This window comes from Halichoerus grypus, chromosome 1, assembly GCF_964656455.1.
Source record: "Halichoerus grypus chromosome 1, mHalGry1.hap1.1, whole genome shotgun sequence".
Lineage (NCBI taxonomy): Eukaryota > Metazoa > Chordata > Mammalia > Carnivora > Phocidae > Halichoerus > Halichoerus grypus.
In genome coordinates, this window is record NC_135712.1 from 130,772,207 (window position 1) to 130,796,101 (window position 23,895).

At 33.0% G+C, this 23,895-nt stretch overlaps 1 protein-coding gene across 7 annotated transcripts in view; it reads right to left on the reverse strand.

Moving 5' to 3' along the window:
- Positions 1-23,895, reverse strand: part of TBC1D5 (TBC1 domain family member 5) — a 567,676-nt gene that overhangs the window by 491,839 nt on the left and 51,942 nt on the right. The gene's annotated exons all lie outside the window — the stretch shown is intronic.

The window sequence follows — 23,895 nt, forward strand, 5'->3', positions numbered from 1 at the left end:
CACTCTATCTCCCAATTTCTATGTCTAAAAGTTGTCACAGAGCCACAGAATTCTAGATTAGAAAGGTACTGGAAAGTACCCAAAACTCAGCATCTAGACCAATGTTACTCAAAGTATGGTCTGTGTTCCACTGCCTGAACATGCTCTGTTTAAAACATTTTACAGCAATCTGACAGAGTAACGAGCTTGTATTTTACGTCTTTGGGTTTTTTCCCCTCTGGTCTAGGCTAGGGGCCCAAAATAGCAGGCTGAATTCCACCTGAAAATGTTTGCTGACCTAGCAAGTTTTATTTTAATTTGAATGCCTTTAGATAGGACCCAGGTCCTCTGATTTGCTAAATTGGCAAGGTATTTACATGTGTTAGCTGGTCAGCCCTAGAAGGCGTTTGAGTGTCCAATTCACTAGATCAGTGTTTCACAAACTGTAATACCCCTTTGTGAGTAATGAAAGCAATTTAGTAAGTTGCGTAAGACAATTTTGTTTTTTTTTTTTTTAATAGTCTCGCATTTCATGACATGATAATGGCATGAAATACAAAAAGTAGAATGCAGGTCATATGTGTGTATATATACACAAAAATATGTATCTGTATATGAGTAAGTGTATGTTAGTCCTAGGTTATGATTTACATTTTATTTCTTACTGTGGTTCATGGGCAAAATAACTGAATGAACAGCACTGTACCAGACCAATATCTTCATTTTACAGATACAGAAGCTGAGACTCAAGGTCACAGTCAGCTGCCAGCAGTTCAGTGCTCCTTTCTTATATTCTTGATTATGAGTTCGTGGGCACATCAATGTTTGGGTGCACATCAATGTCTGCAAAACCAATAAACAGAAAATACAGAGTATATGCCCCAAAACTAACACTTAAAAATCCTAAATTGATTAAAAATTTATATTTAAAGAAAAATTTTAAATACTAAAAATGAAAAAATTTATGTAAAACAAGACATATTTGATTAAATAAAAATTTTAAATGGCCCAAGAACAAAACAAAACAAAAAACCAACAAAGCAATACTTCAACTCAGTATTTAAAAAAAAAAAAACACAAACACAGAATGAAATACAGAAAAAAAATTAAAACAACATCCCAGAAAAGGGTCAATTTTCTTATTATATAAATTTAGTACTTAAATAAATGAGTAAAATTATTAAGGAGAATATTATAAAATAAATACAAATGGTCAATAACATTTAAAATATACATTAAGATACACTTTTCACCTATAACATTAGCAAAAATATTTTCTTTTTAAGTAATAATACCTGCTGTTGACATGAAAATAAAAGGGATTCTCAAAAATCAGTGCTGGGAGTAAAACATATGAATTCTGGCAAAAAGTATCAGAAGCCTTAAAAATGTAATTACCCTTTTATCCAATAATTCCACTTCCAGAATTTATCCTATGGAAATAATGAGAGCTATATATGTAAAAATTATCAAAAGTATTTTGAATGCAATATCATATATAACAGTGAAAAATTCTAATGACCCAAATAGTTATCAATGGTTAAATAAATCATGGTACAGCCACATAACAGAATGTTATGCAACTATTAAAAGAGATGATATAGATATAAAAGAGATGATGTATATTTCATGCCCATAATATACCATTAAATGAAAAACAGTAATGGATACGTAACATCCTATTTTTTTATAAAAAAAATTTTAAACACATTTAATCCCTTCTTACTAATAAATAATGCAATATTTTTAGAATAAACTCACAAGTTACATTTTTACACAGAATTTTCCAACATGACCATTTTCTTTAAACAAGAAATAACCGAAATTGTTACCAAAAAAAGGAAGAGAAAAAAGAAAGAAGGAATAGAGGAAGGGAGGGAGGGAAGGATGAAAGGAAGGAGGGAAAGAGGTAGGCAGACAGGCAGGAAACCAGAACTAAATGTAGGAAAATTCCACTACACAGTTAAGCTATCTACAGCCACCGGTCTTCTGAAATGACTCCAAACCTAGCAGTTAAGTAAAGAAAGAAGAAGTCTGGGGCAAGGAAAAAGTAGCCCCTGAGCATCCAACAGCAGTATACAAAGTAAGCATTAGTCCCTCAACTCTACCCAATGTGCACTCTTTGAAAGGCATGATTAATACAAGGCCTGTCTTTTTTCATCCAGGAACTGACCAGAAACAGCCAAGAGTTATTGGGCCCCCATGTGAGGTAGTGAGAGCATGAACAGCAGTCAGTGGAGCTCAGCTGCAAGCATCAACAGAAATGGCCAGCTGCAGATCCTACGCCACAGAGGAACTGGCGACGGAGACAAGGAAGACAAATGTCTCTCGGGAGGGCAGGAGCTGGGGCACAGGGTCTTATCTTTATGCTACCTTGCAGATATGCAGATCTGGCATACCAACCACAGTATGTAATCATCTGCTAAGTATTTTAGCCCCATGTCCCAGACATCTCTTTCTATACATGTATAGGATGCAGAAAAAAACAAAGATCTCAAATAATTTCAAGGTTAGAATGTAAAACCTCAACTACCCCTAATATTCACATACTCAAAATAATTTTCCAAGTATACTGATTTTATTACACAGATCTTTGTCCATAAAATCAGTATACTTGGAAAATTATTTCGAGTACTATTATACAGATCTGTATAATAAAATCAGTATACTTGGGAAAATTATTTTGAGTATGTGAATATTAATACATGCAGTCCCTAATGGTGCAACAAAACCAAACACATATCCCTTAACACTAGATGGATGTCTTTCCTTCACTGAGATAGAATAACCAAACTGTCAAAGCATTAAGTATCCTCTTCATAAAAGAATAATCTCTAAGAGGGGAAAGGGTTCATATAGATACCTGAAATAGTTCAGTCCTACAGCTCTGTCTCCTAACACCATCCACAATCTATACTATAGGGCAGAGTTGCAGGGGGAGTCAAATTTGAATCATGGAATACTTACTTCGGAAGGCAAGGCATGCCATGGATGCCATGATACATACAGGTCTTAGGGGAGGGTGAGGGTTGTGGCATCCTACAGGTTTATGAGTAATGAACTCAAAGGCAGGCTCTCGATTGGGAGGGTTCCATTTCACATTTAAGAATGATGAAAGTCTTGGGGCGCCTGGGTGGCTCAGTCGTTAAGCATCTGCCTTCGGCTCAGGTCATGATCCCAGGGTCCTGGGATTGAGCCCCGCATCGGGCTCCCTGCTCCGTGGGAAGCCTGCTTCTCCCTCTCCCACTCCCCCTGCTTGTGTTCCCTCTCTCACTGTGTCTCTCTCTGTCAAATAAATAAACTCTTTAAAAAAAAAAAAAAAAAAGAATGATGAAAGTCTCAAAAAAATTCTTGATTACTTCAAAATTTTTCCAGGGAATAGCTCTGCACACCATCCCTCAAAAAGAGAAACTTCTATTACTTTTTTCTGCACTTTACATGTGGCTGTGCCTCAAGCATCCATATACTAGACTTAACAATTTAAATACAAGTCAAAAGGACATATTTGATAAATGGAAAACCTAACCACTGCTTAAAACATTGCATGTGTGATAAGAATCAATTCTAAATATCAACCAATCAACTCATCACAAACTTAAAATATAATTAACCCACTAATTTACAAGTATTATTCTTCAAAATATTTCATTCAAAAAATATTCACTAATCAACAATAACATAAAACAACAAACACTGGACAGTATATCCTGATCTACAACTTATTACTCATGTGACACTAAGAAAATAGTGCACTGTTTCCTCCAAAGTAAAATGTGAAAATGCTTTTTAAAGATACCACAAATACATAAAGATATGTATATGCACTGTTTCTACAAACCGGCTGAACCCCACACATCATTTTTAACAAAGTGACACTATTCGGTTGTATGGATAAAGTTAAATTGTACAAGAGAATTACTGATGCTGATAGACTTGGTACAAATTTTTCTTGCATCTTTTCAACCATGAGAAAGACTGAGAGAGAAAGACAGAGAGACAGATTTTGCATTTTAGCTTTCTTCTCATCTGAAATGTGATTTATAGTAAGACACCACTCCAAACAAAGCAAACACATGGAAGAACAAAAAAAAGCAATGGCCAAGGCTAAAATAACAAGACCTTACCACTGTACCAGTTAGGGCTCTTAATTATAAACAACACACATTCTGCATCATCTAAGTCAAAAGGGCATTTATTGGATGAGTACTAGATAGTTCAAAAAAACTGAGACAAGGTTGGAGAATGGAGATTTGCCAAGGAAGGCAAATCACAAAGTCCTTCCCCCACAGCCTAGAATGAAGCCTGCAACATGTTACTGCATCAGTAACCAACGTCACAGGACAAGAAAGAGCCATCTCATCTGCAGCTCTTAGATTTCATGCCCCTGATCACTCTTGGTGCCCAGATGCAGCTCTCAAGCTGCAAAGGACCTCATCATGCCAGCCTTTAGGCTTCTTTAGTTGAGAAAAGTGAGAAGCAGCCTCCTACCTAAACTATAAAGGGGGTTAGGTAAGGCCCTAGGCAGCTGAAACCATATGCATTCTCTACTAAGATCAAGTTTTGATAGCAGACAGACCTGAAGTGCCTTTATTTTGACTCAGTGTCTTGCTCAAATCTATAAAAGTTCACAAATTCAAAGTTCATAAAAATTAGTTCAAATCTCTTTAACATTATTAGATTTGCTTGTTACAATTTCTAGTCTATTTCCAAGGCAAAAATTTACTCTTTCTAAAGTGGCTCTAGCAACCAATACTAGACTGAGTAATTTAGATGGGGTCTAGCAAGTTTCTTAATACACTATAAGTATTGCCTCTTGCTTTATATTCTATCCGTCTGCTAATTTGGTTTCTTGCTTGCCTTTTTTGCTGCAGCTGTGCACCGGGTTAACTGTTTCAATGGTTTTCCTACAATAACCCACAAATTTTTTCCTGATCAGTGTGCTGTATGATTGGTTCTTTGTTCCTAAGATAATTATTTTACATTTGTCTACACTGAACTGCATTTGCCATCTGCTGGCCCAATCACCTAAACAATCCAAATCTTTTTGAATCTGATTGCATTGTTCCTCATTATTTCCTCTAGCTCCAATTTTAGGATCATCTGCAAACTCTGAGATCTTTTCTTTAAAGCTTGGACACATTTTATTTTAATATAGAGGGTTTTTTTTTTTTTTTTTTAAGTGACCCTTTAGACACTCCAGCTGAAATCTTCTTCCAACTTGAAAAGTTTCCATAAAGCTTATTCAAGGATACCTTCCAATAAATAGTCAAAGTGCTGCTGGAAACAAAGCTAACTAGAACCCACTCTATTTCATCTTCCTTTACATTGCCATAATACTTTAAAAAGTATTACGTCTTCTCAGTTCTTCTCTTCAAAGCATAACTATTTTTAAGGAATGCAAACATTCTGTTTTCTAATGTATACATTCATGGTAATTTTTTTTGTAATAACTTTCCTAAAGGACACACAGTGAAATTTTCAACAACTTCTTAGACATAAGGTATTTAATCTATGCATTAAAAACTTATTTGAGCACACATTACTACTGAGCATGAGGTACAATGCAGTCTTATGACCTGGTCCAGTTATTTAAGTCCCAAAACTTGTTTCTTACTGATAAGTTAACTTCTAAAGGTCTAATCACCTCTAGAATTGTGAATTACCTTTTATCTAAAGAATACCATACCAGATCCACCATATCTAAATTTTTTGTTTCGAGTTTCCCATGCTGCATTTAATTACAAACCTTCCAATAAGTATTTCTTTTGCGGTCCTTCAATACTGTAATATTGTAAATAAACACTTATTTAGCAAAATTCCCTCTTCAAGTTAGATTTACTTGGCAAATCTGAACATAGTAAATCTTCATTAATTATGATTAGAAGACCAGGTATATCTTTAGATCTAGGAAGAATTATTAGCTCCATAAACTTCACTGATTTCTTAATAATCACATTTCCACAAAAGCCCTACTTGTATAACCCATTAGAATTATAAAAATTGTACATACATATGTGCTGTCATTTTTCTATTTCAATTGGTGGATGCAGGAGACAAGTTAAAGATCCATTTTCATATATTCATTCAACAGTGAGTAAATGTTATAAGAATATAAAGAAAAATATAAGATAGCGCTTACCCTCCAGATGTTTGGGGTGAGAAATAAGTAGCTACAAGGTATCATAATAGAGGTATACTCACACAGAAGTTAGACTGAGAATTTACTTCCAGGAACTGGATGAGAGCTTTGTGAAGGGTATGCATTTGAACTCTGTTGAATATTATAAAGTCTTTTAAAAACCAATCTACTAAACTATGAATAATATCACAGAAAAGACAAATAGAAAATGTTAAAGCAAAAAAAGAAAAAAAAAAACCTTCAAAAAAAAGAATGCTAGTCATTTCTGGGTGGTGGGATCATGTGTGTTTTTTATTTTTCAATTTTTCTATGAGTATATATTGTTCTTATAATAAAGAGGACACAGTAAAATATTTTTCCATTCAATTTTTAAAGCCACAATTTGGCAAAGAATTGAACACTATTAAATGAAATGCTCTAAGTCAAAAAAAATTCTTAGAAAAATTAAGTCAGTAATAAGTATTTTATTTTTTATTAAATAATATGTAAAGAATCTGTAAAGGACAAACTAAAGATTTCATAATTGATTAAGCTATTTTTCAAAGAACTAGTGATTTTGGATGGAACAGACGTCTTTCCTTATAAGGTAGGCTTTAAAACTCATTAAGAAAAATTATTTTGAAATAGTCAATTTGCAACTAACAATAGGTTAGGTCTTTAATCTGGGTTTCTGGAGGAACATTCTACTCTAACAACTAATTAATCTGAATTTTTTTTCAATCACTGATGAAATGACACTAACGTTTTCTTCAAGGATACTGTATTTATATGTTAAGTGACATAAAAGCATTTAATAAAACCGTAACAACCAACCACTGATTTCTATTTCGGTTTCCCATGCACTAAAAACTGTTTCCAGGGTAATATTCCATATAAATGAAGGCCTCTGACTAATTGTTTGAAATTCCATTAAAAGTCACAATATTCCACATGTTATATTAGCCTACCTATAAATGTGATAAAGGCATTTCAATGAAAAACTACACGCATCTTAAATCTCCATATGATTTATAACATAGGAAAATAAATGAATATGAGTAGGGAAAGGAGGGAAAATAACAGGATTTGTTACCAAAGGCACAACATTGAAGGAGCTTCAATTAATATTTACAGATTTTAATACCTGCTCAGATTTTCAAGATTTTAATTTGACTTTTTTTATTCTTTGATTTTATGTTCTGTGCTAGAGCATATTTAAATTAGTAGCATCCCATGATAACGTGAAATCTAAGCTCAACTAAAATTCATCTGAGGTATATCAAACTATACAAAATTACTAAAATAATGAATAATTATGTTTCGCCTAGCCTGTTAATCTCCCCAAAGTATGAAATTTTACTGATATTATCCTATTAATACTCTTTCATAGACTCTTACTATTTTTCAAGTGTATAAAGTCAGAAGGCAAACTTAAGGTTAAAACAAATTCTACCAAAAGTAATATGCAAAGGTCACAAAGTGGCATTCATATCCAGTAGGCAAACAACTCAACCTGAATAAACTGCCAAGATTTAAAAAATCTGAAAATTTCACATAAAAAGAACTAGTTTTTTTTATTATTTATTATTATTACTTTTTTTTTTTTTAAGATTTTATTTATTCATTTGAGACACAGAGATACAGAGAGAGAGAGAGCATGAGCAGGGGGAGAGGGAGAAGCAGACTCCCTGCTGAGCCAGGAGCCCAATGTGGGGCTCGATCCCAGGACCCGGGATCATGACCTGAGCCGAAGGCAGACTTAAGCTTAACCATCTGAGCCACCCAGGCGCCCGTTATTATTATTACTTTTAAGTAGGCTCCACGCCCAGCATGAAGCCCAACACGGGGCTTGAACTCACAACCCTGAGATCAAGACCTGGACTTAGATCAAGAGTCAGACACTTAACTGAGACACTCAGGTACCCCAAAAGATCTAGATTTTTAACTTCTCTCAAAAAACAAAAAACACCCCACTAGATCTAGCAACATTGGTCCCACTTCTGGAAAAGCTCTCCAGTTGCCTGGGTTCCCACTAGCCACTTTCCTCCCCACTTTCTATTGCTTACCAAACAACAGACTATCAGGACTAGGGTTTGTAACCACTAAATAGAGTACAGAAGCAGTCAGATCTTGATTCAAATCCCAGCTCCTCAATCTCTAAACTGCTTCTTAACCCAAGACAAGGGGTTTAATCTCTTTAAGCTTCAATTTCTTCATCATAAGAATATAATAATGATTAATTATGAAGGAATAAAAGTAAAATAATATATGTAATACCAAACAAATTTAAATGCTTGATAAGTGATATTTATTATTACACTATTTGGATTGAAATTCCAAACCTAATTAATAAGATTTATCATAAACACTTCCCTTCTTGTACAGACTTCAAAGGAAAAATGAAATCATGGCCTTATCACTCCATAAGGGTCCTCTGTAAAATAAGGATAAGAACAGTAAGTAAATGCCTTATAGTATGGAAATGAGTTAATATATGTAAAATGCTTAGAATAGTACATGCACCTACTAAACTCTAAGAAAGAATTAGTTCTAACAGTAGTACTTGTTCCCAGAGAGCAGGTATACATGAGCTTAATAAAAGTTTATGAGGAGAAATAAATTAGTAAGTAAAAAATGAATGAATACAAGACAGTTATCAAGATTATTTCTTTATATATGAATCCTCTCAAATATCCCATACTTTTATATTAAACCTGAAAATCTCAATGAAAACAAAGTTATTCTGATGTATTAAACTTTTTGGGGGCTCTGGGCACAAAATAATAAACAATTATTAAACTCTGATGGTAGCAAAAGAACTGACCATAATTCCAAGCATGCACATTATATGCTGTTCATAGTTTATTTCTGAAGGAGTTTTAGAGAAACAGTATTTCATTACTGTTAGAACCAGACAAGTCTAGGCTAAGCTTTCTTTCAAGTTCTTTTGTGCCTCCAAAGATCTCAGCAGCTGAGTTTAGAACCAATGCAAAGAAGGACCTCACTACCTTTTAGAGCTACTGGTTTCAAAGCTTCAGCCATTAAAAACAAAGAATGATGAAAAAAGGTCTGGTCAAAGAGCAGCAGTGGTTCTCCACTAAATGGTGTAGTATCAAAAAGATGATTTGATCTTTAGCATACTAATCATCTCAGTAGAAGTAGTTTTTAATTAGTCTGGGAATAACAAAGAAGCTCAATCCTTCAAGTATTTAATTTAACAAAAGATAAAGATAGTCTCCCCTGGCTAAAGTGGTATGTACATTCCAGATTCCCTGCCATGTCACACAAATCCTTTCATAGCAATCAAAACAATGAGAAAAGGCAAAAAAATTGACTTAAAAAGAGCAATTTCCTTCCCAACCTAAGTAAACTTTACACAAACTTGCTTCTGATAATCGACGAAACAAGCTGCGGCACAGCATCAAGGGAGGGTGTGCGGGTATCTAGCAGGTGCTGCAGTTCATCACAAAACCGTCTAAAATAATTGGAAGTGACAACCAGCACTACCACAAATGATTTATTAGTCTTTCACTCAGCTTTCCAGCTTCCTCGGGGCCAGAATAAATAATTTACCAACTCTGTATCTTCCAATCATTAATTCTTCCCTATGCATCCAAACTACATTTAACTCTGCTAGGTTCAATGGAATAAAACACACAATAGGAATATTTTTCCAAATATAGAATTATCTGACCAAATGCAAAGGCAAATTTGTCAGTCAAGATGTACAATCCAGATGTAGAAGAATTTAAGAGCTCAAAGTCAGCAACTGCAGTTGAATTTGAGGGAATAAAATCAAGTGAAGTGGAAATGAAAGTACAGCCTAATGAAGAGCTCTGTCTCTCATAGATTAGGAAAGGGTCCAGTGACACTGTGGACAGTAACCTGACTGTGGACAGTAACCTAAGCACACAGCATCAGAGAGACTTTAAACCTCAAGCATTACCATCTCAACAATCAATTAACAGTCTGATTGTCTTCCCTAAAACTCTCCCGTAAGTTATTAAAAATTACACAGTCTTCCCTCAAAAAAAGGTAGAAACTTTAAAACAACATATAAGATTTTTTTTCCACACAAAAAACAAACTTAACACAGGGCAAGATGAGACACCTTCTTTCAAAGTATTTTCCTATTTTGAACGGGTTTATGAGACAGTTACATACTCCTAGGAATCGAAAAAAGAAAATACATGTAAAAATCAAAGAAATACTCCAAAAAAAATTTGACAATGACGTTAAGAGGTGTGTCTATTAATTACATAGAAAAAACAGAGAGGGCAAAAAAAAAAAAAAAAACACACCCTAAATCTATTTTTGATGTAAGCTAGTCTTGTCTCATTAAATCAGCATCTATGATTAAAACAGAGATCATTTTTGGTACATAATGTATTGCATTGTTAGAGCAGCATCTGTTTATTACACAGCATAAACATTTTTCAGCTTTCTGAAACTACTGATACACAAGAAATGATGCAGACCGACTAATTTATTCAATCTTTTTTATTTCAAGAAGAAATACTTCCAGTGAAAGGGTTAATAACATTAATATTCTAATATTTGGCCTTGTATGAGGCAGGTTCAAGTTGCTGGGCACACAGTCCAAGAATTTCATAAACCAACAGCTTCCTCTTCAATGGTTAGAGTGCATCACAATCCAAATCTTAAGTGTTTAATATGTGTTTAAGTATACTTTTAAATACATGACTTCTACCAAAATGTAAAATGCACTAAAATAAAGCCTAATGAAAATTATAATATAAATGAGCCCAAATAATGTAATTTAGATTATAAAATTTTCAAATAATCTCTAAAAAAATTCCAAAATATTCACAAATAAGAGTGTATTATTTTCAATATTTCACAGTAACTGAAACAATTATATAACTATCTGGGAACAAAATCATATTGTTCATATTAAGCAAAACCATGTCTTATTTATGCACAGACCCAGTGCACCTGTTGCAATGGAAAAATAAACCCCCAAACAACATAGGTCCCAGCCTCCCACAGGTTAAAATAAAACAAAAATGTAAAAAGTGGAAAATACAGAAAAGGGCATCTTTTTCAAACAAACACACAAAAAGCTATTTTATGTTTTCATATGCAGAGTGGTGAAAAGATAGAAGAGTGTTTTCAAAAAGAGCAGCATAACAAGACTGTAGGCAGGCTTCTTTGCAATTGGCTTTCAGCAGCACAGGAACTTCAGCAAGAAAGGATGAAGCAATACACAGCTCTAGGGGCACCAAACTGCCTGAGGATGCTGCCTAATACCAGAACCTGGATACAGTGCTCTAAGAGTTGACAGCAACTTGTCCCATGTGCTGAAAACACTGAGCCCTGCAAAGCCACATGAATATCTGTGGAAAAAGTCTGTGCAAAGTATCCTGACCCTTAAATGTCCACCAAATGGGAAACAGATACACAAACTGTGGTACTGACTTTGTCCTATCACGAAGTATTAGAAAACAGTTAAAATTAATACACCAGATGTAAAAATAGAAGGAACAGCTCACTAGATGTCCATCAACAGATGAATGCATAAAGAAGATGTGATGTATATATATATACAGTGGAATATTATGCAGCCAGCAAAAAAATGAAATCTTGCCATTTGCAATGGAACTAGAGGGTATTATGCTAAGCGAAATAAGTCAGAGAAAGATAAGTATCATATGGTCTCACTGATATGAGGATTTTGAGAAACAAGACAAAGAATCATAGGGGAAGGGAGGGAAAAATGAAACAAGATGAAACCAGAGAGGGAGACAAACCATAAGAGACTCAATCTCAGGAAACAAACTGAGGGTTGCTGGAGTGGAGGCAGGTGGGAGGGATGGGGTGGCTGGGTGATGGACACTGGGGAGGGTATGTACTATGGTGAGCGCTGTGAATTGTGTAAGACTGATGAATCACAGACCTGTACCCCCTGAAACAAATTATACATTATATGTTAATAAAAATTAAAAAAAAAAAAAAAGAAAGAACAGCTCAGAAACAATGTTGGGTAAAAAGGATTTTTAAAAAGCAAACTACATAAATATTCTAATTTAGTAAAAACACTCAATGTTGGTGAACACATAAATGTACTAATAGTCTAAAAACATGGACAGGAAGGATATAAACCAATTTCAAGATGGAGGTAATCTCTGTGAAAGGAAGGATTTTAAAATGCTTTTAAAATACATATACAGTAAATGTTAACATATTAATTCTGCATGGTAAATACAAGGTTGCCTGTTCTAGTTATCCTCTGTACTTCTACAAATATTTGGAATATTTCTTAAGTATTTTAAATCTAAGCCATGATGTAAATAATTTTCTAATGAAAAAAATTAAAAAGACTTTACAATATCCTTACCTGAAACATGAGGGTCTATCTACTTTCTTAAAAATCACTGGTCTGGCTAGTCTCCATATCCTAAAACTTTCGAATTCCCATTTAAGAAACTGAAAATTCTACCCTCTTTTCACAAATGATTTGCCTTAGTAACATTTTCAAATCAAGTTCTCAAGAGACTCCATGCTTTTATCTCAAAATTGAACTGAGGGATTCCACCAGGTAGACTCCCTAAGTAAAATTAAAAACAATCTTAGCAGGGGCTTTGAAATAACTGGTTCTACCATTTATTGTTAGAACAAACAGGCTTGATTGAGACCCTGACTCCCCATTCCTTGGCTCTAACTTCCATGGGGGATATTTTTACTTCATTAGTGAATATGTTCTTTTTCATTTTCTTTGTTTATGTGAGATATTAAACTTCTACCTGTTAGGAGGGAGGGAGGGAGGGGGGAAGGCATTGATTCCTAGTAAGGCTTTAGACTTATCTAATGAAACCTTACTCTAAAGAAAGTCAGTACCCCAATGACAAGCTTTTTATCTTGTGTTAAAATTTTGTGCAGTCCAATTTCTTTTAAGTTTAGCCTCATTTCTTTATAGGCCTTTGGAAATTGGACAGGTCATCTATAACTAGAAACAAGATGCCTCTCATTTAGAATCACATTTGTACACTAAAACAAAAGTTTAATACACTTTTTTGTCACCATGAAGAAAATATCAAAGTTACTGTTAATTTTCACAAAAACTGATAAATATTCTCTCAAAGTAGAAACCATCTGATTTAAAGAATTACTGGCTTGTTACCGTACACAAGAAATCATATTCAACTTATATTGATGTTTTCTATCTGAAGTATGTCATGCAATATTGTAATTTATCACATAAATCTACTACAGTGTGATCAAATCCTATCAACTCTGATTGGCATAAATTCGAAACAATGAAGCAATCGCATCTGTTAAGCAGTTCTAGCTTGCTAGACACCACTGTAAAAGTTTACACAATAACATAATTACATTTTTTTCTCCATAAGACCTTTCTGCACTTACTTGAGTTTTCATAATGTTTTTTGTGTGTACTAGGTTCTGTGTCATCTACCATACAAAGTGGGATACAAAATAAAAGATAAGAAAAGGAGATGGGAGAAATTGTGGGAGATGGGTAGTAGACACAGTATACACATGGAACTGGTACACCTGAGAAAAAATGTTCATGAAACTGCAAATGAATTACAAGATAGAAAAAAATTAGTGAATTTGAATGAAAAAATATCTAACTTTATCCTGGAGTGACTGTAGAAAAAATATGAATACTGAATTTAAATAAAAATACATAGACACAAAACAAGTAAGTCAAACCATGTTTTATGAAGCAAAAGATTACCATACAGCAAAAAAAATTACCACCTACCATTTTTGGTGTAACCCTAATTTCTGAAACTTGAATGATTTTATAAAAATATTATAATAGTACATGAATATGATAACAGCATAATATATATTTTACATAATAATAGTAATAGTATAATATATATCCTATAGAATATATATGAATAGGTGAAAAATGCAATATCCCAAGAATAATTCTATGTAATTTTAAGAACATTTCTAATAGCTGACAAACTCATGGAGAACAATGACTAAGCCCTAAAGATACAGGGTCTATGGACTAAAATAAGAGATAAATATTAAACATTAAAAACAAGTTAAGTAACTTTATCAAGTTGCTTTTATATACAACATGCCTAGGATATAACTTAAGAATATGTCAACATTCTACTAAAGATAGCTAAATTACTCTAAATCCCATCTTGGTCACCATATAGAATTTTAAGACATTTCCCATCCTACTGAACTTTGTACCTGCCACTCCTTATGTGTATACATCTTAAGAAAGCACACCTCAAAAGTGAATACCTCTTCACACCAACCAGGGACTTCTATGTACTCAGTACATATTTCCAGATTGATTTACTTTTCTTTTTAAAGATTTATTTATTTATTTGAGAGAGAGAGAGCATGTGTGCTCACATGTTGGGGGGGGGGTAGAGGGAGAGGGAGACAAGCAGACTCCCCACTGAACAGGGCTCAATCCCAGGATGCTGAGATCATGACCTGAGCTGAAATCAATAGTAATTTAGCTATCTTTAGCTTAACTGAATGAGCCACCCATGCACCCGATTGATTTATTTTAACTTGTATGAAAACATGAGTCATGAGTCAAATAGTTTAAATTAAAATTTTATTTCCTACCATTAAAGTTAAAATTAATAAAACAAAACAAAATTATGATCAAAGAAAAATATTCCAGAAAGAGATAACAGGTAATTCTGATGGTGAAACTTGAATTCAAGAGAGTGAGAAGGTCTTTTAACAAAATCATGTGCTAATTCAGATGTTTTCCTTTTGTCTATGGATATGGCAAGTTTTCACAAAATAAATATATCCTGTTTTCTTAGAATTTTCAATTTTATTATTTGGAATTATTAGAATGCTATGTTAACCAAAAGACAAGAATTTTTCTCCATTCTTGTCTCTTTCCTATGATTTTGTTGTACTCCCCTTAATATACAACTCTTCACTAGTTGTTTTTTTAATATCTTATAGCTTAATTCCTAATCAAATGCCTTAAAAAAGATGCTCCCTTACATTGAAACTCTCATGACTACTTTGTATTTTAGCCTCAATATAAAGACATTAATTTGATTACCATAGGACACTAACAGTATTAACATTTTACTAAAAGTAAATCTCCATTTTTATTTTTTATTTATCAAACACTAATAATCAAATAGAATTAAAATAAGAAATAACTACAATTCTTCTGACAAAACTGTACTGTTGTTGCCTACCATCTATCTCATTTCTATATTTTGTTCATGTTTTCATTCATTTAAGAAATACTATTTTTGTATTGAAATACTGGTAAAAATAGGACAACTCCTGTTTTTGTTACAAAGATAAGCAATAAACTAATAATTATAACATTGTACAGTAAGTGCTCTACAAAGATTTGTGGAAAGTGAGGTGATATCACTGAAAAATCAGAGAAAGCTTTTGAGAGCTGCATCTTGCAGGATAAGTTAGCCAGGAAAGAGGTAAGGAGCAAACAACTCATAAAAGGATTGATTCAAAAAAGATTAAGAGGATGAGCTGATTTCCTCTCCTTCCCAAACCCCAAAAAGATCTCAAATTTTTGCAAAATAGCCTATCAAGGGAAGTAACTCATCAAAGAACTTATCATAAAAGGCTGTGAGGAGGGGCGCCTGGGTGGCTCAGTTGGTTGAACATCAGACTCTTGATTTTGACTCAGGTCATGATATGTGGAGCTCCACGGTCAGCAAGAAGTCTTCCTGGGAGTCTCTCTCTCTCTCTGCTCCCCACCCCCTGCCCTGTGTGCGCTCTCTCTCTCTCAAATAAATAAATCTTAAAAAAAAAAAAAAAGATAGTGAGGAGAAGCAAACTATTTTGTCCACAGTCAGTAACATTCAGCCTCACATATGCCAACTCTACTACCCTGGTGACAAATTTCCAAATAAGAGAAAAAAAACAAACAAACAGGAGAATGAATTAATTCAAGATAACTTCCCCAAACTGAAAAACACTCGCTTCCAGAATGAAAGGGTCCTTTCAAGTGCCAGTATAAACAATGAATAAAATCTATTCCAAGACACACCATCATACAAATTCAGAAATAAAGATTCTAAAAGCTTTCAGAATAATAAAAACAGGTCATGCACAGCAGAAAACAATGTGGTGGGGGGAAAAAGACCATGGAGTTCTTGGAAGCAACACCAATGCTGTGAAACAAAGCCTTAAAAATTCTAAAAGAAAATTACCTACAACCTAAAAATCGATACTCAACCAAACTATTAATCAAGTCTGAGAGTAAAATAAAGGCATTTTAACCCTTCCTAAGATGTATGTGCGTATAATAAGGAAGTGAAGCCAGAAAAAAGACAATTGATTTGTAATCGCAGATAAGGATCAGAGCAAAGCTATCCAACCTCAGAGATACCAACCCTTGACTTTCTAGATCACTTCAGTACCTCACAGCCATGAATGAAAATGGCAGTAGCAGCTAAAGAAAACAGTAACCACAGTAAACAATACTAGAGGAAGCAATTAGAAGCAAGTACTCTTTACCTAGGCAAAGATGCCTGTGAGGCTTGGAAGGAAACCCCATGACAATGGCTATCTTCAGATGAGTCTCTACCAGTAAATGACTGCCAAACTGTTACATTCATCTCTAAAGTTATGCTCATATGCATTATAAATAGTGTCACTTTGAAGATAAACAAAATCATGTATCTATAAAAAAAAATGCATTCATACACACACAATTTTCACTCACAAAAGGGTTTAACTGGATTATTTTATAATTAGGTTTCATTTAGGAAACCAATAACAAAATATAACAGTATAGTTTCTATGAAGTGAGAGACTGATTTAGAGATATAAACAACAGTTCAAAATGGTTCTAAATTATTATATCACTCATCAATTTTAGAATCCCCCCCAAACTGATTAATTAGCATTAGTTATTTTTCAAATTTTAAGTGAAAAACTGTGCCCACTCTATCTGGTTGTCTTATGGACAAAATAAAATCTCCTTTTTTGACTCCATTATTACATATACTTCCTATGCAGTTAATTTTCATTTACAAAACTATCAAAGAAATCAGAGTAAGTCCCTATATTCCTTACTAGAAGAGTGTTCAATGCTGAAGTATTTAATTCTACATGAATTGTTAGTTTTGATAGAAGCTCCAATTTAATCTGGAAGTATTCTTTAAGCACATGAGTTGGAACAGCTAGGAGGAATAAGCACACATTTCTACAACAATGGTTCTCAGTCCCACCAGATCCAATGCCCCTTTAGTTCTCTGTACTATCCTGAAATGAAGTTCAGAGATAATAAAATCTAACTACACATAGAATGTTCTTTTTAAACCAATATTAATTCCCTAACCATAATATTAATGAAAAATAGAAGTAATTTATATCAAAATACTTACTTCATTAAATAAATGCTTAGGCATAGCTACTTAAGAAGGGAGAATAAAAGTCACGTATTTGCACCTATATATAATAAATAAATTTAGATCTAAGAGACAAAAGAAGTCATTCTCCATAAGAAGTACAAGAAAATGAAAAAAGGAGCAGTATAGCAGAACTCTAGAATAAAAATTAGTGTTAAGTGATTACAGACAAAAATTCATTTAATGTGAAGATAAAGATAGAAGCTTAAATGAAATAAAGATTAAAATGCCAATACAAATTACATACTGTTCAAATGGAAAAAATTATGAAATATGGTGTTAGTGCAACTGACCTGGGTTTTATTTTTAAGTGCAGTGTCAAACAATTACCTATGCGAAGACATGGTACAGTGTGATTACAATATATCCCAGTAATACCACCACATTGTCAAGGCATGCATACATTAAGTCTCTAGTACTTGGAGCACTGGGTGTTATACACAAACAATGAATCATGGAACACTACATCAAAAACTAATGATGTAATGTATGGTGATTAACATAATAAAATAAAATTTAAAAAATATATATAATAGAGACTACATCCTCCTAAAATAAAAAATAGTAAATAGAGTATGTATTACAAGAAGTTACAGAGAAGTTATATAATAAACTCCTGGAATGGTTATCATAGTACTACTGAACACCAGGCAACATAAAAATAAATGATTTTAAAATATAATTTTAACAACATATTATCATTATTCTAAAAAATGAAATTTTAATTAGGATGGCAATTATGAAATATCTTTAAACAATCTTTATCAACTAATAAAATTCAATGAGTTCCATTAATTTAAAATTCAGTTTGTTGTTACAAAAGTCTTAAACATCTTATTACATATTTGCAATCAGTATTCTTGAGCCTCCAGTAAATTGCATTACTGAACTGAAAACTTTTCAGCTAAATTTCTAGTTAGAAATGCTATATATAAATCAGGATGTGGAAAGAATGTGTGAAGTAAATTACACAGAATTTTGAGAGGATTTCTTTATTCTCCTTAAACTTCCCCTCCACACAAATTTCCCCTCAAGTATAAGATTCTTCATGTAACATCTTACAAAAAGTTGTCAGTATTATTATACATTAAAGTATTACTACTTTATCTTTGAAAAAAATTTAAGCAAGCAGACATTGAAAAGTTACATGGTACTCAGGAAAATCTTTTATAGTCTGAGACTGCCCCATACATTTTAGGATACGTAGCATCCCTGAGCTACATCCATTAAATACCAAAAACATTCCCACAGTATTGTGACAAACAAAAGCATAATTTCCAAAACTCCCCTTTTGAGGCAGCACACTCTTATTTAGAAATCATAACTCTAGAAGTCTTAGAGCAAAGAGCATACTATAGTGGGAAAAACAATAGAAAAAAGTGTTTCAAAAACATAAACACTTATCAATTATACAAAAAATTGAAACTTGCCAATTTTATCCTCTTCCAAACATCCTGTGACCTATATTTTTTGGTATTGTGTAAAGAGAATGACTAAAGAGATTTGATAACCACCCTAGATCATATGTATATCCTCTTTATGTAATTTTAATAGAAAGCTTTCCTATATATCTTTTTAATAGTCCAACTCTTACTTAGCCAAATTAAAGTCAAAAATAGAATATAATCAATAAAGTGTATATGTATAGACATGCCATGCTTACATAATTTCCTTAGTGTGGATTTTACTTTGTTTTTGTTGTTGCTATGTTGGTCGGTGTTCATTGTTTCACTGAGCAACATCAACACCGAGATACTGCATTTATAATATTCAGTATTATTAAAGACTCATATGTCAGTATTATTTAGTGCCCCAAGAAATCCTTACTGTATGAGTCCCATTTTTTATTTTGCAAACTCTAAATTTAATAAGGTTCTATTTAATTAGTCCAGGATTCAAATATACATTCATGCCAAATTTAGCAACTGCACGGGAGATTAGGGAGAAAGGTATTTGAAACACTTCCACAGGAACAACCTTGGGTTGTTCTCTTAAAATATCAGTGCAGGGACCCACAGTACTTCACATGCTATCCACAAAACAGAAGAGGTGTGAAAGAAATTTTGTGTTTAACATGACCTTTGGCTGTACTTTCACTTGTCATAATTATAAAGGAGCTACTCTCAGAGCCAACATATAAGTAATGTTACTACTCTTACAACCATAATAGTATTTTATGAAGTACTTTATACTGTGACAAACTCAAGGTAGAATATAAGGACGCTCTTCCTTTGTTACCAAGCATAACAGGCCTTTCTGAACAAAAAGAGTTCTGATATTATACGTATGAATGAGTAAGAATTATTACAGAAGAATTTTTTCTTTTTACTGTACAATCAAACACAAATATGTCAGTGTGGTTACTTAGTTCAACTTAACAAATCATCTAATGCTCTAGAGGCAAATAAACTGGAACCTTAATAATCTAATTATGACTTTAATGATGTAATATGTCATTTTAGATAAATACCTGTCAAGAGGGAATTAAAAAGAAAACTACAAAAAAAAAAAAAAAACACCTTTTCTAGAGATTCCTGTTTTCCCATACAAAATTTCACCAAGGAAAAACACTTGTTTTTAAAAATATTTTGGCAAAACTGCCAACATATTGATACATATATGATATATAACATGGAGTTTTTGGGGGGATGGGGAAAACACTGGATCATCCAACATAAAATTTATATTTGGAAAGTAGAACAAATAGGATTAGTTTTCAGTACAACGTTAAATATGCCACCAATTAAAAGATTTAGAAGGCAAAAATGAGCACAGAAAATCCTACAATGTATGATATGAAGAGAAATTTTAGAACTCTCTACTATACCATGAGCAACTTTGCCATCCCCATCTTTCTGTTCCCAATTGTAATACCTCTTTACTTTCACCTTGAAAATAGGCTCCAAAAGCTGTGAAACATCAGTCACGCTTGATAAAAGTCATAGCCACAAACTGCCTTGGTTGCCTAACAAAAACATACAAATACTGGCAAAAGAAGTCAGTTTTATCACAAAATCAAGTATTTTTAAAGATATTGTACGTGAATTAAGATTCCTCTTAAATATATGTTATAGAAGGGTATTAGGAATTACTCATAGACAGGTGAGATATTGCTATCACACTAGTAATAGTGTGTCCTGAATTGGAAGATAAATTATATGGCCATCCTAGCTATTACAGTATTTCATATTACCTAAATCACAGATTTTGAGGATTTTATGATGTAACTTATTATTTACTTGGAAACTCTAACTTAAAACCTTTGATTCACACAATACCTTGCTGTTCATACAAATGCAGCTACCCACGGCACTCACACCACCATCACCCCAACTCTTCCGCTAACCCTAGCTCCTCTGTTTTCTGATGTTTGTGTACTTCAGACCCAGGATGATAAAGGCTTATCTTTGTCTTCAGGTAGCAAACAGAATATAAAGATCCCATTCTCTTAGCCTCACACCAAATTCACAACATTTTTCCTTACTCCTGGAGGCTCTACAAAATCTTTTAAATAATTACATTTAAGTGTTTAAAATTACAATTGGCTATTTTCTCATCTTTTTTACACACATGTTAAAATACTTAACTGTATATTAAACACTATATTTAGAGTTAATTTAATAGTACATTTGTGGCCATTTCTATAAAAGCTCAGGCATCAGACTCTTAATCATTCTTTTAACAATATGTGTCTAACCCTGATAATACCATTATTTTTATAAGGAAATCAGACTTGACCTAACAGAGCCCTGGAAATGGCCTTGGGCTTAGGAGTCCAAAGATCTGAATGTTGGACATCCACCAGGCAAACCATACAATCTCCCTGAGGCACAAATTCTTTTTATGTAATTCTGATCCACTATATGGGATTACAAGAAGAATCAAGTCAGAAAATTCAAGAAGCTCAAGTACTGCCTACTGTTTAGAAAAGATGACCAAGTATAACACAAAGTGAATACACTTAGCAAGTTAAACCTATCAGAAATAAAGAACTACATTCTCAAAAACAAAAAAGCAAAAAAAAAAAACAAACCACCCAAAACTGGTTAATACCAACTACACATGCAAAACTGTAATGGGCTAAGAAAGACCTTTGAGAGTCAGACTCAATGAGTCCTAATCCCAGCGGCATCACTTACTGCCATGTGTGTGGCAATGAGCAAGTTACTTAACATCTCCAAGTTTCTGTTTCCTCATTCATAAAATGAAGACAGTAACTGTATTTATCTCACTGTGAAGAAAAATAATCCATATAAAACATATAAGCACTGTACCTGCACATAATAAGTGCTCAATAAATGCTAGCTATTACTATGAAAATCTCCACTGATGTCTCCTTCCAAAAACAAGTCCTAAAAAATTGTTTTGATGTCAGGAGAAAATTTCCCATATGTGTGCATATGTGTATGTGTGTGCATGCACATATGTTTGTCTTCCAATGAAGACCACTTGGATAACACAGCTAATACTCCACAAATACATATTAATAGTGTGGCTGGGCATATTATTGTGACAACTAACATAGTAAGATCTTATTCAACATTGGAGAAGGCAGCTTTTTTCTTCAAAAGAAGTCCACATTGGCATACTGAAGCACATTTTGAAATAAAATTCTGTATCTGACAGTATTTGTGGTTGTTCATCTCCAAAACAGAAGTCACAGATATGTATAATACACACATTTTTAAATCCATGTATATAAATCAAATGAAACCACTTCCTTTAAAGCAAACATATGAAGACGCTAAAGCAATATTCCAATTAAACATTCATATATTCAATATTTCAAAATAAGAAATGTGGGTATATATATATATATATATATATATATATGCATAATTTACATTCCATAGTAAAACCTGTCTACAGAGGCCATTTTCACCATATTTCAACAGCATCCTGGGGTGCCTTTTGGCTCAGTCAGTTAAGCGTCTGACTCTTGATTTCAGCTCAGGTCATGATCTGAGGGCTGTGAAACTGAGCTTCGCATCAGGCTCCGCTCTGGGTGTGGAGCCTGCTTAAGATTCTCTCTCCTTTTCCCTCTGCTCCTCTTACTACATCCCGCCCCTTGCTCACGCTCTCTCAAAAAAAAAAAAAAAAATTAAATCAAATCAAATCAAATCAAGAAACAGCATCCTAACTTGAATTGTACAATGCTGTCTCTCTCTGAAATGTTAAAACTGTAAAGTACACAGTAATTCACTGCAAGCAAACACAGAAGACTAAGTTGTGCATATGACATTCTTTTACCCAACTACTTAACCTATTCATTAAACCCATTCAATGACAGAGCACTAATAACTGCACTATCTTATGAAATAGAATCAGATGAAAGAAAAAATACCTTATTTGGTTAAAAATAGAAACTTTACATAAGAGAATTATTAGCTAAAGTCAGAGAAATTATAGCTTTCATTTATAAAAGCCCTTGTCCATTTTAGTTCATTAAAATAAAGTTGTATAAAACTTTCCATAAGGGATATGATGATATTAAATATGTCACTATGACTGGTATAAAAATTTATATCAACATCATGCTATTTGCCAAATACACATATAATGAGAATTTTAAAAAATAAAGGCTACATCAAATTTATATCTCAGGGATCCAAATCTAAGTTGGACTTCATTTCTCTGAACTTTCCCATATATATCCCAGTAGTAAAATAGATTTGCCTCTAAAATAAAATAACAAGACTCTGTTAGTTATTCTAAAGCAAGTAAGAAATGCAGACCTGCCCTTTAGAGAAACAAAGTATAATGTGGACTGAGGTTTACATGTTCAATCTCAGTTTACATACTATAGGCTATATCATTAATTCATAAGTGACTCTACAATGAGTATGCACATAATACATAAACATTCTATCATCAGTAACCCTAAACAGGTAAATTTAGAACTAAACAAAGCATAACTGAAATTTCATCTCTACCACAAATTACTAAGAAAAAAAAAGAAAAAAAAATCCATGGGCACTGCAATGAATACACTTTTGCCTTAGAGCTAATACTTTAATTTTAAAGAACCGCAAAGAAAAAATCAAAACTAGTCAGTAACAATGCAGGCTCTAAAAGCAATAAACTCAAAATTAAGTTATAAATAATTTAAAGCATGTCATGAAGATGTATTAATAATTCATCAGATAAATAATTTACTAAATAATCAAATAAATAAATAATGAAATACATAAATAAATCAGCAAATAAATAATTCTGCAAAATAACCTAAACAATAAGTCACCCAAACAAATCACAAGCCTACAAGACTACAATGATTTTTTGGATTCTGATAGTTTTAAATAAGCAAATGTACATAAACTAGATCAATCCTTGTTAGAATTAGAAATATTTTTCAATGCTATTGGTAAAATCCTCATCTCAATACATAATAACACATTTTCAATTTTTAAAGGACTGTAT